This window comes from Callorhinus ursinus, unplaced genomic scaffold (assembly GCF_003265705.2).
Source record: "Callorhinus ursinus isolate GAN/ISIS: 27379988/994484 unplaced genomic scaffold, GSC_fseal_2.0 scaffold2, whole genome shotgun sequence".
NCBI classification, from domain to species: domain Eukaryota; kingdom Metazoa; phylum Chordata; class Mammalia; order Carnivora; family Otariidae; genus Callorhinus; species Callorhinus ursinus.
Genome location: NW_027397064.1, coordinates 77,279,094 through 77,293,292, shown reverse-complemented (window position 1 = coordinate 77,293,292; position 14,199 = coordinate 77,279,094). Strand labels below are relative to the sequence as shown.

The 14,199-nt window shown below is 37.0% G+C and overlaps 1 pseudogene; it reads left to right on the top strand.

The window, feature by feature from the left end:
* The first annotated feature begins 850 nt into the window (after positions 1-850).
* LOC112811767 (actin-related protein 2/3 complex subunit 3 pseudogene) lies at positions 851-1,559 on the top strand (annotated as a pseudogene).
* The last annotated feature ends 12,640 nt before the right edge of the window (positions 1,560-14,199 follow it).

Below are 14,199 nucleotides of genomic sequence, written 5' to 3'. Positions count from 1 at the left end.
CGTGGCTACAATAAACAACAGGTTTTCACTGTAGATGAAATAGCCTTATATTGGGAAAAGATGCCATCTAGGACTTTCATACCTAGAGAGGAGAAGTCAGTGCCTGGCTTCAAAGGACAGGCTGACTCTTGTTCGGGGCTAATGCCGCTAGTGACTTTAAGTTGAATCCAGTGCTCACTGACCATTCTGAAAATCTAGGGCCCCTATGACTTATGCTAACTCTTGCCTATGCTCTAAAATTGTACGAATAAAGCCAGGATGACAACACATCTGTTTATAATATGGTTTACTGAATACTTTAAGCCCATTGTTGAGATCAACTGCTCAGAAAAAAAAGATTCCTCTCAAAATATTACTGCTCATTGACGATGGTCACCCACGAGTGCTAATGGAGATGTACAACAAGATTAATGTTGTTTTCATGACTGCTAACATGACTTACATTCTGCAGCACATGGATCAAGGGGTAATTTCTACTTTCAAGTCTCATTTTTCACGAAATATATTTGGTAAGGCTATAGCTGCCATAGATAGTGATTCGTCTGGTGGAACTGGGCAAAGTAAATTGAAAACCTTCTGGAAAGAATTCACCATTCTAGATGCCGTTGAGAACATTTGTGATTCATGGGAAGAGGTCAAAATATCAACATGAATAGGAGCTTGGAAGAAGTGGATTCCAGCCCTCATGGATGACGTTGAGGGGTTTGAGACCTTGGTGAAGGAAGTAACTGCAGATGGCTTGGAAATAGCAAGAGAACCAGAAATAGAAGTGGAGCCTGAAGATATGACTGAATGGCTGTGATCTCATGATAAAAACTTAACAAAATGAGAAGTTGCCTCTTGAACCCCAACCTCCTCGTCTGGCTTGAAACACTGGCGCCGCCAAGATGCCGGCTTACCACTCTTCTCTCATGGACCCTGACACCAAACTCATTGGAAACATGGCACTGTTGCCTATCAGAAGTCAGTTCAAAGGACCTGCCCCTAGAGAGACAAAAGATACAGATATTGTGGATGAAGCCATCTATTACTTTAAGGCCAATGTCTTCTTCAAAAACTATGAGATTAAGAATGAAGCTGATAGAACCTTGATATATATAACTCTGTACATTTCTGAGTGTCTAAAGAAACTCCAAAAGTGCAATTCCAAAAGCCAAGGTGAAAAAGAAACGTATACACTGGGAATCACTAATTTTCCCATTCCTGGAGAGCCTGGTTTTCCACTTACTGCAATTTATGCCAAACCTGCAAACAAACAGGAAGATGAGGTGATGAGGGCCTACTTACAGCAGCTGAGACAAGAGACTGGACTGAGACTTTGTGAGAAAGTTTTTGACCCTCAGAATGATAAACCTAGCAAGTGGTGGACTTGCTTTGTGAAGAGACAGTTCATGAACAAGAGTCTTTCAGGACCTGGACAGTGAAAGGAGCCTGAGCAGACACTTTCCACAGCCGTGGGCAGCATTTTACAGCAAGGTGTACACAGTTATTTGCCTTTATTTGATAAAGTTTTATACAGAAGAGAGAAGAGAGCATGTCTTCATTTGAAGAGCTCTTTTACCAAGAATTTGGGGTGGGGAGGGAAGAATGGGTGATTTGAAATTTTCTGCAGTATTAAGCTGGTGCTTAATAAAAATAAGTAAGAATAAAGAAATTTCTAACATTCCATGTCAAAAAAAAAAAAAGAAGTTGCCTCTTATGGATACACAAAGAAAGGGTTTTTTTTTTTTTTAAAGATTTTATTTATTTATTCATGAGAGACACAGAGAGAGAGAGAGCGAGAGAGAGGCAGAGGGAGAAGCAGGCTCCCAAGGAGCAAGGAGCCCGATGCGGGACTCGATCCCAGGACTCTGGGATCATGACCTGAGCCGAGGGCAGACGCTTAACCATCTGAGCCACCCAGGCGCCCAAGAAAGGGTTTGTTTTTGTTTTTATTTTTGTTTTGTTGTTTCTGAGATGGAATCTACTCCTAGTGAAAATATTGTGAAGACTGTTAAAAATGACAACAAAAGCTTTAGAATATTACATCCACTTGGTTGATAAAGTAGTGGCAGGATTTGAGAGGACTGACTCCAATTTTGAAAGAAGTTCTGCTATAGGTAAACGGCTATCAAACAGTCACATGCTACAGAGAAATCATTTGTGAAAGGAAGAATCAATGAATGAAGCAAACTTCATTTTCTTATTTTAAGAAATTGCCCCAACCACCTCAGCCCTCTGCAACCACCACCCTGATCAGTCAGAAGCTGTCATCATCGAGGCCAAGACCTTCCACCAGCAAAAAGGATTATGACTCTCTAAAAACTCAGACGGTGGTTAGTATTTTTTAACAATAAAGTATTTTTAAACTAAGGTATGTATATATATTTTTAGACATCATACTATTGTACACTTATAGACTATGGTCTAGTGTAAACATAACTTTCATATGCAATGGTAAAACAAAACATTCACTTGAGTTTATTGCAGTGGTCTGGAACTGAACCCACAATATCTCCAAGGTGAATGTTTTGTTTTACCAGTGCATATGAAGATATCCAGTGCATATGAAGATATCCACTATGTAATACAAGTACATATGTTCATGTGTGATTAAAATAGATATCGTTATGTATCAAAAAATGTGCTTTTATAACTTTTGGGGGGGAAGTACTCTATTTTTAGATATTTCATGATTTATTTAATCAATTTCCTATTGTTGAATGTATGCAGTAAGTATAAAATAGTGATTACAAAGACCAACTCAAAAACTAGCTGGTTCACTTTGGACAAGTTATCTAACTTCAGTGATCTCATCTGTAAAATGAATATAATAATGGAATCAATGTAATGAAGTTATTTTAAGTTTGAAGTGAATAAATTCATGTAAATTATTCAGAGCAGTTCCTGGCATGTAGTAAGTATTTAATAAAGGGTGATGATATTACTACTACTACTATTACTTCTTGATGTCAAAGTAAAGAATATATTTCCATATAGGAGATAAGAACTTGAGCACATTGTTCCTATCTTCTTTTCCTCTTTATGTATAGAAGCCTAGATTTAGAATCTATAATACTGTTAATAGATTTGCAATCTATATTAGTGTTATTATGGTTTTAATCTTTATCTTACAATTCGTTCACATACTTTGAAAATATTTTGACATTTGCAATTTGTTTTGTAGCTAAACCTACAGCTATGTGTGTTTAGAATGCTTCAGTGTTGACAACCAGCACTACTTTATACCATAATCTCTCAGCCGCTCATTTTATTTTCTTTCTCAATGTATATATTTAAGAAATGTTTTTCAAGATATATAGGTGTTACATGTTCTGTGCCTACTCATATTTGAGTATGCATTTCTGATTTTGTTACACATAAAAAAACAAGTTGACTGAGTATGGAATTCTTAAAATTATTTCCTTTCAAAGTCTTGTGGATTTAACTCTATCTCTATTAGTGTTGTTGTTATTGCTTTGGCATTCTATTATGCATGTCAAGACCACTTTTTGTTTTATTTGTAAGTAAACTGTCTTCCCTGAACCCTGTTTGGTTTTGCTTTATACTTTGCCAGGATGCATTTAGGCGTAAGCCTTTTTCATTAGTATTGCCTACAGCATGTTGATCTCCTTCAATGGAAGGAGAAATTTTCTTCTCCTAAGGAAAATTTTCTTCTAGGATATTTTTCATTGCTTTCCTATTCCATTTGTGGGTTTTCTGGTTCTTGTTTTTGTCTTTGCCACACAGTTACACATAAGCTAGTTTTCTGCCCTTCTCCTCGTGTGTAATTCACTAGTTGGATAGTCTCCATTTGCCCCACAGATCTATTCTCCATCCTTCTCCACCACGTTCTATGCTCTGGGAGTTTGACCTCTGTGACCGTATAACTGGTTTTCCTGGCCTTCTGCCTTCCGGTTGTCTCTGGCCAATGAGAGATGTTTCCAGAATACAGGAGGGCAAGAAAGTTGGGTCCTTTTCCCTCAGCTCCAAACTTGCTGGGTCAAGGCTAGGCTGTGCATCAGCCACAGTGTCAGCAGAACTTCCACTGCCTTCTCTCGGTTCCATTACTTGCTGCTGGCTCAGCCCTTCTGACCCTGGGGGGGAGGTAACTGGTCTACATTATTGCTAGTTCTAGATGCTTCATCAATCTTTATTGGTTTCCCTTAGCCCTACCCATACCATTGCATAGTTCTTTCATTCACCCTCAAGTATTCTACTCAATTATCTATTTATTTCCTGCAAGAATGTTTTCTTGTTTATTAATATAACGTTTTTTCTCTAATTTTCCTCATATTTTTGTCCTTTTCTTTGTTCTGTGAAAGTTTCTTAGTTTGCCTGTGATAATGGCTCTTTAATGTCCTCAGTTGAGGTATTAATTCTACTCTATGCGTGTATAGATATACTATATATAGATACCTAGATATAGATAGTACACTTGATTTACTTACTTACCCAGTTTCTTTTCACTTCATTTAGATACTTTTTATCTCAATCTTTTTTCTTTTAATAATTGTCAGTTCTTGCTTTGTAAGAGATATGTTTTTCCTTGCTATTTTGCTAGGTTGCCAAATATTTACTGAAATTTTTCCTTAAGGCTATAGACCATTTTCAAGGACAAAATCTTCTGGATCTTCTTGTTACCATTCTCTTCTTTTTAGAGTAGCTTTCCCCGTCTTGCTGCAGGATCCAGTTTTTTGTTTTGTTTTGTTTTTTCTGTAAGTATCCTGGACTGAGGTGAAAGCTTTACAGTCATACTTGACCCAGATGAGCTCTTTCCCCTCTTTCTTCCAAGTATTTCCTGGGTTGTATGTTATTTACATACATGCAAAAAGATACTGGACAGTGGGGATGATGCACCCTGGAAAAGTACCTGGGGATGGAGCGTGATGGTTGCCCCGCTCTTCACTCTTACAGGTCTCATGTTAAAGTAATGAAGATATATTAGGACAGTTGTAAAGGGTTTGCCTACTTTTTTCAGGTGACTCCTTTTTTCATGAGACAAAACTATGATATACCAAGAAACAGTGTGTTATGATGACTAAGAATGTTCTAGGCTTCACTGTCAACATCATCATTTACTAGCTTTATGTGAGTCCCTTCACTTCTCTGTGCTTCTGTTTTTCTCAGATGAAAAATAGAAAAAATAATAGTAACTGAACTCATAGGATTATTGTGAAGAGGACATGATGATGAGAACAAGTAAAGTCTTAGAACAATGCCAGGCATATAGTAAATATGCCAGTTATGTATCACATAACTGTTTGCCATTATTGCTGTGAGTTGCAGCCTGCGGAGGTTTTCCCTTAATCTGACTCCTTTATAATTAGTGTCAATTATCCAAGATCTCAGTTGTGAGTCAGTTGTCAGTTACAGTTTCTGATGTTGCAAGTTTTTTGTTTCTTCTCTGTTTTCCCATGTACTTTATGAAAAAGGCAGTGAGAAGTTCAGGGATGACTTTTAGATCTCTTTGGAATACACTGGACCACCAGTAAGCTGCGATTCTGAGCCATCCTTTCTGGACACTGCAAAATTGCTTTCATTAAAATGAGTTTGGGAGTAATTTGCTAGCCTTTTTAGATTGAGGCTGAAAAGCCTAATTTATATAAGTCAACATTGCAATTTAGAATTTTGGAGATGTTTTATCCTGAGGAAAAAAGAAGAAATATCTTGTAGGAAATATATACTGCATTATCAGAGAAAGAGACACTACTAAGATGTGCTTCAGTAGAACACATCTCTAGACAGTCTGAAGCCAAGCTTCAAGCCCTACCTGGCTGCCTCCCTCTGTTTAAAACTACTCCAATGAGCCCCACACTTCCCAGAGGAAATTGTAAAGGCAAAGATTATATTTGCTTTGGAAATGCTTGAACAAGTAAGAATTCCTTCCCCCCTCTATCTCCCTCAGTTTGCACAGGCTTATGCAGAATGATTGAAAGAAAAGGAAAACAGATGAAAAATGGCCTTGAACTTCAACTATTAATATTATCCATGTTTTTTATCCATGTTTTTATTGTGGAGTTTCTAACATGTTTTGGCTCATTTGAAGTTCCCACAAAAAGACATTAATTACATAATAAAAAATGGGAAGCAATTGGGAACAATATTAAAATCTGAAGCAGCTCAATAAATAATAATTTGTCTACTAAGGTATCCAAATCCATGTTTGCTGCCTTTGACTTTTTGAGCCCAACTTTTAAATTTCGTGCCCTTTCTATAGGTACAGATTTGTAAGGTGACTTATGATTTAAATTACCTGGAACTACTAAAAATTACTATCAAAGCAACTATTGAACTCTTCAATTAGTCTTTACCAAACTAATATCTTATACTATCAGTATGGTTGTATTTTAAATAGGGTCAACAATGTAAATGAGCCAGAGAATTGATTGAATATGAATTATATAGGTCCAAAATACAACAGGGAAATAAATTGTTTCTACAGTAGCATTTTATTTAAGTTATGTGATAATTATCTCCACTCTAAACCAGGCATGCTGAGTATTCTACCAAAACAAATCAATGATAGAAATTTAGGACGCCATAGTGTGTACGTGCTAAACCTGATAGACCTACCTAACACATAGTGAAGTAAAGATTTGCCCATTGTCTACTTGTGTAATCTAATATGGAGAAACAAAATGAGAAGTTTTTTATTTTTTTTAAGATTTATTTATTTATTTTTGAAGATTTTTTTTTTTTTATTTGAGAGAGAGAGAGAGCACACGAAAGGGAGAAGGGTCAGAGGGAGAAGCAAACTCCCCGCTGAGCAGGGACTCCAATGCGGGACTCCATCCCGGGACTCCAGGATCATGACCTGAGCCGAAGGCAGTCGCTTAACCAACTGAGCCACCCAGGAGCCCCCAAAATGAGAAGTTTTAATTAACCAGAAAATTAACAAATCTCTGCTTGATTATGGCTGTGTAGATGAAAGCTCAGGGACCTCTCTGAGCAGTGTTTCGTTTTTAATGGCATGCTTCTTGAGTCTTTGCAAAGAATCAGTCTCAATAACGTACACAGAATGTGGGTTATACATGTGTGCATTTTTCCTCAAGTGAAAAATATAAATACTATATTAAACTGTGGAAAAGAGAGGACCACACATGTGAATGAAAGAAACTTCAGAGACTAAAATAAAACTAATTGCGGACTTAGAGCTCTTTCTGGCAATATGTGCTTTGGTGAGGATGTTGGGGGAGTCAGGAACCTTCATGTGTGAGAAGCTGCAGGATAATCATGTCTTCAGCCAAAAGGCATGCAGAAGCTATGCTGCAAGTTTTGCTTCCAAATCAGTGGAGGGGCAGGTTTTATGTTCTAGAGTTTACCCATACAGGAAGCAATTGAGTTTCTGAAAATGAAAGCCTGTAAAAGGTCCTGGGAACTAGCCAACAACGGCTAATATCACTGACAGGATATAATGGATGATTTAAAAGAATATGTGAGGAATAGAGATATAATCTCTGGGTTACTTGATTGATCTTTCATAAAGAAAGATTTGATATATACTTAAATATATAAAAACTTAAGTATTTTAATCTAAGAATAAAGTTCTGTTTTCAGTGCTATTTTCCTATTCTCTGATTTTACCTAATAAGAGAACAATATGAACCACTCAAAAGTGTAATTATATTTAAAGTGTTACTTTTTTTCAAAGATTTTATTTGTTTTATTTGAGAGAGAGAGCGAGAGAGAGTGAGCATGAGTGGGGGTGAGGGGCAGAGGGAGAAGCAGGCTCCCCGCTGAGCAGGGATCCCCATGTGGGGCTCGATCCCAGGACTTTGGGATCATGACCTGAGCTCAAGGCAGACACTTAAGGAGCTGAGGTACCCAGGTGCCCCTAAAGTGTTATTTTTAAATAAAAGTGACAAATTCTAGGTATGGATCTCAAATTGATTGGAGCATTTTGTGTAGAAAATGGAGTCCCATGTTGTCATTTACACTACTTTCATACATATATTTTAGCAATGGTGTTGCATGACTTTTGTAAAAACAGAAATTCTAACTTTCTATGTGCCATAATTTTATAAAAATCTTCTTTGTAAATTTAGAAAAAACAGAAGTTCTGACATTCTCTTTGTCATTATTTTACAAAATCTTATTTCTAAAACTAAGTCTCAACAATTGAAAACACAAAGTGAGTAAAATTTATGATCAATTTTCCTTCCCCTCGTGTTTCATGGGTCTTTAAACACCCCAACTTCCTGACTTTGCTCTAATGAGATATTCCTTTCTGCCTTTCTTTTTCAGAATGTATCCCCCTTCTTTCCCTGTGAAAACAACCATCTTGGACTAATTTCTTACTTAGTAGGCTTTGCTAGAAAACTAAGAAAATGATTCAACCTAAATCAAATGGTGGTAACAGGGTTTTGTTGTGTTTTGGTTTTTTGTTTTTATGTCACTTTCCCAGCAAGAAAGAGAAAAGCAGTCCCTGACAACCAGTCTCTGTGATTGCTGGCTGGCAATCACAGCTAGGTCTTGGTGTTCTCCTGTTAAACACAACAATCTCACAGAACATCAACACGAGATGAGGGTAACTCTGGGATCATGACGGATCAAGGCAAAAACAAGACTACTCTGGAATAAGGCCTGAAAATAACAAAACATGAACATTGTCCCTGTCACAACATACCAAAGACCCCTCTGTCCAGATAATATGAATCACTGTTTCATATTTACCAATGACAGCTTTAGTGACCCTCTATTCTTTCGTTTTCTCTACTTAAAATTCATTAAGCTACTCAACTATAGAATTAACCCCATTTGCTGACAGCACTCAATCCACTGTGAATTTTCTCCTCCTTGAATCCTTCCCCAAATCACCTAAGACAAGATCAGATCCTATAAGAAGTCATTCCTAACTCTTTCTCTATGATTCTCTCATTGCAATGAGAAATAAATCCAATCCAATTTTATTTGCTTATAGGTGTGTTCTTGGTGGTCTTTTGTGTGGATGACATTGAAGCCAGGTAAACAACCAAAGTATAGCTTCCAAAATTCAAACTAGTGACAGAAGTGCTGATTTTCAAAAAATAAATGGGCAATGCTGAGATTCTATTGGTCAGATAAGCTCTCTCTCCAAGATGTAAGAGAATATCGCTTAAGTTCTTACATCCATTTTCATTTACTCAATCCTTCCTTTACATTGTTTCAGTAAACAAATATTTACTGAGTTTATTTACTTGATCAAGGCACTGTGGTAGGATCAAGGAATAAAAACAAAAACAAACAAACAAACAAAACCCCAAAGTTCCTGTACTCATTAAGCTTACAGGTTAGGCCAGATATTAGAAAATAATTATCTATGGCACCTGGGTGGCTCAGTTAGTTGGTTGAGCGACTGCCTTCGGCTCAGGTCATGATCCCGGAGTCCCAGGATTGAGTCCCACATCGGGCTTCCTGCTCAGTGGGGGGTCTGCTTCTCCCTCTGACCCTCTTCCCCCTCGTGCTCTCTGTCTCTCATTCTCTCTCTCAAATAAATAAATAAAATCTTTTTAAAAAAAAAAAAGAAAAGAATTATCTACAAGTGCAAAGAATGAAGAGATATTTGTCTTATTCACTTGGATATTTCCTCTTTCATCACAAAATTAAAACGGCTCTAATCAGATAGGTATTCCTATGTTGTGCCATTTATTCAACACATGGGGAATAAATGATCAATTTATACACTACTGTGTTAAAGGATCTACAAGAAAAAGGCTCTCCTTGCTACCATAACTGAGATTTTGGAATAAATAGTAAATATTAACTATGATTCAAGGTATAATTTTTTAAAAGTTTTTTTTTTCCTAAAAATTTATTTATTTATTTGAGAGAGAGAGAGCACGCACATGAGCAGGGAGAGGCGACAGAGGGAGAGGGAGAGAAATCCTCAAGCAGACTCCCTGTTGAGCACAGAGCCTGACACGGGGCTCCACACAAGGCTTGATCCCAGGACCCTGAGATCATGACCTGAACCAAAAGCAAGAGTCAGTGGCCCAACCAACTGAGCCACCCACGCGCCCCAAAGGCTTTTCTGATTTGATTATCTAACCCTAGGTACCAAGAGTTTAAGTTCCTTTCCTTACCAATGGGAAGCAAGATGAATCTCTTAATGATTTTAGTATTATAAGATATGGAGGGGGATAAAGAGTAGCTTAAATTACAGCCTTAACACTTTGCAAAGTTTTTAGTGAGTGAATTTCTAGATACATAGATGAGCTATTGATAATGATGTTTTCCCACGGTAACAATGGGAGAAGTTTCTTGGCCAAGGATATGACATCACTCCAGAGGCCATGCATTGAGCTAAGTATGTAACATGTTATATCTCTTAACCTTTATTCATGCCTATCTTCATTCCTTCAATTATTCATTTATCAACCTAAATTTGTTGAGTATCAATAGGTTCCAATAGGTTCTAATACTGGTCTAGGTCCTGGGGACACACATTAATCAGAAAATCACAGACATATATATAAGGTTACAGCTGTGATAAATGCTAAGGAGGAGGGACACATGGTGCTCTGAGAGCATCTGATGCGGAAAGCAAAGTGACACTATTGGATGGATCGGGAGGATCTTTCCCGGGATGGTGTTAATTATGCTAAGATTTAGAAGAAATGAAGATGTCCACAGCAAAGTTGTCATATGTATTATCATAACTACATCTTAGAAGACAGAATAGAGTCCCAGATATATCTAGCAATGGAAAAGTGGGTGAGCCAAGATTTGAACCCCTGTCTACAATTTTTACAATCCAACATGTATCCACCACACTGAGTGACTCTGCACATCCACCTCTTAGGACATTGCTGCTGGAATTATGTGAACACACCTGTCTTCCCAATTAAACAGAGATATTCTAGAGGACAGAAACTGTAGCCTAACTGACACACAGTTCCAGATACATAGTGTCACTCTCTGAAGGTTGACTAGATGATAAATAATCAATATATTCAATGCAATTTTGTTCATTTTAGAGATCGTTTTTAGGGAGAAGGGAGTTTGGAGAATTTATGTATCTTTAAAAAAATGTCTATGGAAGTTTCGATTGTTGCTGTTTCTTTCTTTTCTCTCAATTACAGAGGTATTTGTCCAAAATCTTTCTACTGAAAGTAGGACTCAACTTAGAACTACACTTTTTTTAAATGGCCTTTGTGGTCTATCACTGTTCGAAGGCTTCCCTCTTTGATTTCCTACAAAAATCAAAGCCAAACCGTGGTTCATTTTAAAGCAATTGCATAGTTATGTAATATAGGTCTTGATTCAAATTATTTTTCTTTCCTCAAATTTTGTGTATCTATTTTATTATCTTGTTCTGTGTATGTTTTACAAGTCACCTCTAATCCTTCTTGGAATATGGCAAGATATAAATGAATAAACAAATATTATTTTAAAAGGCTTCACAAAAGAATTTAAGATTTAGAGAATGAACTTCCATTAAATCTAGTTCCATTATTCTTCTCCTGGTTTTTTTTTTTTTTTTTTTTTAGTTTAATCTCTGTATCAGGGGAAAATTAAGAAAAGCTCTTCAAGTGCAAAGAAAGCAGAAAAGGGACCTAAAGGGGATGGGTGAAGATGAAGTTATAGAAGCAGTTAAGTCATTGTATCTTGATGATGATGATGGTTGTGGTGACGGTGATGAAGGAGGCGTAGGGGATAATTGTGCGGATATTTGCCACAGGACCTTCGTACTAACAGTAAATGGTTCTGTCATCTGTTTCTGATTCACTGCCAAGTGCCAAAATTTAGTGGGTAAATAAAAGTAATAAAAAGTGAAGGATACGGATATTAAGACCAGTGAATGAGCAAAGTAAAACGGGGAAAAAAGCAAAGCTAGGGTGAGGTTGAGTGGAAGAAAGGATGGGTGTTTTATGGAGCTGGTGTTATAGAGGATTTTGTTTTCTTTGTCTTATTTTCCTAGAACAAGAATACGTTCATGGATTACATATGTAATTAATTTATTTCGAGAGCAGCTGCCTACAGAGCAAGCTCTGTGCCTGGGATTTCCACATTTTAAAAGTTCACCTATATCACAATCACTACATAAGCAGCAATCTAGGGAGAGCCCAAAACTTATTTTTTCCAAAGTCCTTAGGTCCTTTCAATCTTAAACTGATTATCATTAAGTTTCAAAACTGTGTTAACCTGAAGTCTCTTATAGAGATAAATAACTAGGTCTTCTAAAACTGAAGGACACTTAGTAAAAAACCTAATCTAAGGTTAGTTTTTAAAGCAGATGCTATTTTGGTCAAACTCTTCTGTAAAGGGAAGACTTAAATAGACGATTTGTTGTTAACACAAAGGAATTTTCAGAATCACCAAAAACGTGAGAGTTGTACCAGTTTGATACAGAGAAAAGAACCCAAGTTTCGGGAAATTATGACGTCTGAGCTAATTTCACTGTCTAGTTTTATACAGAGCTCTGGACCCCTGAAAAGAAGAAAAAGGACTTTTTCCAGTAGTATTTTATGTTAACGTGTGCGCAAACACCAACACTATGGAAGATTTGGCTATAACAAAACCATATGGAACTCTAACAAGCCCATATGGAACCATTCCCTTAAAGGGGAAATGTCAGCTAATGGTTTTCACCAAATCATGCTGCTCATAAAAGTGGAAGGATCAAGAAGGTAGAACAGAAAACAGTGGGTAAATTAATTCAGGGAAACTCTTGTACATTATTTGTTCGAGCAACCAGGACACCAATAGTTAGTGAACATGTATGAAAGATGCCAAGGAGGAATAAAAAGAATATGACTCAGTCCTTACTCATCAAGAGATATCAATCAGTACTCTCTCTAGACTTTAATTTTTGTAATGGCTTTAACAATTTTAATAATAATTTAAAACCTGCAAGTTGCTATATACATTGCTTCTATTCTTGAGAGAAGTGTATTTTTTTTTTTGCCTTTCTGCGCCACTCTACTTTGATCGACATGAGGAGATTCAGAATTCCCTTCCATCTTTAAAATATTATACTACACTATACTACAATATAATTTGATGATTCTACTTCATACAGGGCATAAGTAAGTCCATTTTTAATTCTATCCAAGTGTATTTCATTGCAATCATATACCTTGTATAAAGAAGGCTCGTGTTTTCAGTATATAATAAATTTTTAGTGTTTATTTAACAAAAACTTATTATATAATCATACACTAGATAATGTGTTAGAAGCTGGGATAGAATTCCTAGACTCACGGATCTCACAATGCAGTGATCTTTATCACAGTAATACACAGGACAAAGATTTAAAAAACTACTTTCTCAAGAATCTGCTTCCATTTTTCTTTAAAAATTTTTAGGGGCACCTGGGTGGCTCAGTCGTTAAGCGTCTGCCTTCGGCTCAGGTCATGATCCCAGGGTCCTGGGATCGAGCCCCGCATCGGGCTCCCTGCTCGGCGGGAAGCCTGCTTCTCCCTCTCCCACTCCCCCTGCTTGTGTTCCCTCTCTTGCTGTGTCTCTCTCTGTCAAATAAATAAATAAAATCTTTAATAAATAAATAAATAAATAAATAAATAAATAAATAAATAAATAAAAATTCTTTAACTTTGTCGGAAGGAATCCATGATCTTTATTTGGCCTCAGCAGCACACTAAGGTGCTCTGGGAATATTATCAGGAGAAGTAAAACTATGGTGGGTGACACACAGTAACACAAGCGGTTCTAATGGGTTAAAAGAACAAGAACCATGAGACAGTGAGAAAAAAGCAGGGAGGATGAAAAATTATAGATAAGCGAGCCAGAAAAAAAGTCTACTACTGTGTAATTATCTGTTACTTAAGGATGTGGTCCCTGTGGTTTCGGATAGACTTGTTTGAGGCATGTTTGTCTGCAGGGTTGGCGGGGTTATAGGCAGGGATCGGAGGACAAACAAAGATAAATCTTGTTGGGGAACAAACACGGAAGGAACTGCACTATGAAGTCTTCCAGCTTCTGAACATTCCCAAATATCTCCTGGATTAGCTTGTTGGTAGCTATAGAAATTACATGTGTTTCTGAAGAAGCAAGCAAGCAAAGAAATTAACTGAAAAAGTCCTGATGACATTTTCCCATGAGAACAAGGGAAATTTTACTAGCGAAGGGTATGGCAGCATCTAAGAGGCAAGGCACTGAGCTAAGGATGTGCCATTTTATGTCTCTTCATCTTTTTATTAATCCTAATCTTTATTCAGGTATATCTTCATTTTTTAAATGATCCGTTCATCAATCTAAATTTATTGAGCACCTACTAGG